This window comes from Mixophyes fleayi, chromosome 1 (assembly GCF_038048845.1).
Source record: "Mixophyes fleayi isolate aMixFle1 chromosome 1, aMixFle1.hap1, whole genome shotgun sequence".
NCBI lineage: Eukaryota > Metazoa > Chordata > Amphibia > Anura > Limnodynastidae > Mixophyes > Mixophyes fleayi.
Genome location: NC_134402.1, coordinates 85027227 through 85029726, shown reverse-complemented (window position 1 = coordinate 85029726; position 2500 = coordinate 85027227). Strand labels below are relative to the sequence as shown.

The following is a 2500-nucleotide window of genomic DNA, read 5'->3' as shown; positions in this document are numbered from 1 at the left end:
TACTTTTCCTTGAGTGGCCTATATAGCTGAAATTGTAACACATAATTGAATATCCTTATACAACTAAAAGGGGAGACAGGGGGCACCCAGATTTGAACCAGGGACCTCTCGATCTGCAGTCGAATGCTCTACCACTGAGCTATACCCCCAGAAGGCATTTACTGCTGACTTACTAGTGCACATTTTTATTCTTACGGGTGAATCAGCTGTGTTTGTACACTAACATCTCTCTATTGTATTAGCTGGAATATTTTCTTTTGTCCATTGAACCATAACTGCATGTGCAGTACATGTTCTACATGTATTCTACTACTGACCTACCATTACAAGGGGATTTCACACTTATCTTCATTCACATCTCCTAAATATTACTTTTCACCTCTCTGTTTCATTATGGTAGCAAAATACTCACAAGTCCAGTCCTTTAAAAGTAATTTGCTTCTGAGAGAGATATTGTACCTGACATATAAATTCAGCCTCAAAATCTATAATATTTATACTTAAAAGTTAATAATAACAATAATAATTATGGGTAACTTCCCTTCTCTTTTCCTATTTTACTATATTAATCAACCAAGAATAATGTTACGACTAATCACAACTTCATGAAAAGAGCCACTGATTCTTATTGGAGGTACACCTGCAAATCTCACTTCTTGGCATGAAGTTAAGAAATAAACTTATTAAGCATTTAAACCTGCCATAGACACTGTACTATCAGGAATGAACATTACAACGTATAAGTACTTGTATTTTGTACTTTTCCTTGAGTTGCCTATATAGCTGAAATTGTAACACATAATTGAATATCCTTATACAACTAAAAGGGGAGACAGGGGGCACCCGGATTGGAACCAGGGACCTCTTGATCTGCAGTCGAATGCTCTACCACTGAGCTATACCCCCAGAAGGCATTTACTGTTGACTTACTAGTACACATTTTTATTCTTACGGGTGAATCAGCTGTGTTTATACACTAACATCTCTCTATTGTATTAGCTGGAATATTTTCTTTTGTCCATTGAACCATAATTCCATGTGCAGTATATGTTCTACATGTATTCTACTACTGACCTACCATTACAAGGGGATTTCACACTTATCTTCATTCACATCTCCTAAATATTACTTTTCACCTCTCTGTTTCATTATGGTAGCAAAATACTCACAAGTCCAGTCCTTTAAAAGTAATTTGCTTCTGAGTGAGACATTGTACCTGACATATAAATTCAGCCTCAAAATCTATAATATTTATACTTAAAAGTAATAATAACAATAATAATTATGGGTAACTTCCCTTCTCTTTTCCTATTTTACTATATTAAACAACCAAGAATAATGTTACGACTGATCACAACTTCATGAAAAGAGCCACTGATTCTTATTGGAGGTACACCTGCAAATCTCACTTCTTGGCATGAAGTTAAGAAATAAACTTATTAAGCATTTAAACCTGCCATAGACACTGTACTATCAGGAATGAACATTACAACGTATAAGTACTTGTATTTTGTACTTTTCCTTGAGTTGCCTATATAGCTGAAATTGTAACACATAATTGAATATCCTTATACAACTAAAAGGGGAGACAGGGGGCACCTGGATTTGAATCAGGGACCTCTCGATCTGCAGTCGAATGCTCTACCACTGAGCTATACCCCCAGAAGGCATTTACTGCTGACTTACTAGTGCACATTTTTATTCTTACGGGTGAATCAGCTGTGTTTGTACACTAACATCTCTCTATTGTATTAGCTGGAATATTTTCTTTTCTCCATTGAACCATAATTGCATGTGCAGTTTATGTTCTACATGTATTCTACTACTGACCTACCATTACAAGGGGATTTCACACTTATCTTCATTCACATCTCCTAAATATTACTTTTCACCTCTCTGTTTCATTATGGTAGCAAAATACTCACAAGTCCAGTCCTTTAAAAGTAATTTGCTTCTGAGAGAGATATTGTACCTGACATATAAATTCAGCCTCAAAATGATTCTTATTGGAAGTACACCTGCAAATCTCACTTCTTGGCATGAAGTTAAGAAATAAACTTATTAAGCATTTAAACCTGCCATAGACACTGTACTATCAGGAATGAACATTACAACGTATAAGTATTTGTATTTTGTACTTTTCCTTGAGTTGCCTATATAGCTGAAATTGTAACACATAATTGAATATCCTTATACAACTAAAAGGGGAGACAGGGGGCACCCGGATTTGAACCAGGGACCTCTCGATCTGCAGTCGAATGCTCTACCACTGAGCTATACCCCCAGAAGGCATTTACTGCTGACTTACTAGTGCACATTTTTATTCTTACGGGTGAATCAGCTGTGTTTGTACACTAACATCTCTCTATTGTATTAGCTGGAATATTTTCTTTTCTCCATTGAACCATAATTGCATGTGCAGTTTATGTTCTACATGTATTCTACTACTGACCTACCATTACAAGGGGATTTCACACTTATCTTCATTCACATCTCCTAA

The 2500-nt window shown here is 35.8% G+C and overlaps 3 non-coding genes across 3 annotated transcripts; all 3 read right to left on the bottom strand.

Annotated features, from left to right (window-relative positions):
* Positions 1-77: 77 nt before the first annotated feature.
* On the bottom strand, positions 78-149 carry TRNAC-GCA (transfer RNA cysteine (anticodon GCA)). Its single transcript has one exon. It is a non-coding gene; the product is annotated as a tRNA-Cys (tRNA).
* A 1441-nt stretch (positions 150-1590) lies between these two features.
* TRNAC-GCA (transfer RNA cysteine (anticodon GCA)) lies at positions 1591-1662 on the bottom strand. Its single transcript has one exon. It is a non-coding gene; the product is annotated as a tRNA-Cys (tRNA).
* A 550-nt stretch (positions 1663-2212) lies between these two features.
* Positions 2213-2284, bottom strand: TRNAC-GCA (transfer RNA cysteine (anticodon GCA)). Its single transcript has one exon. It is a non-coding gene; the product is annotated as a tRNA-Cys (tRNA).
* Between the last annotated feature and the right edge of the window lie 216 nt (positions 2285-2500).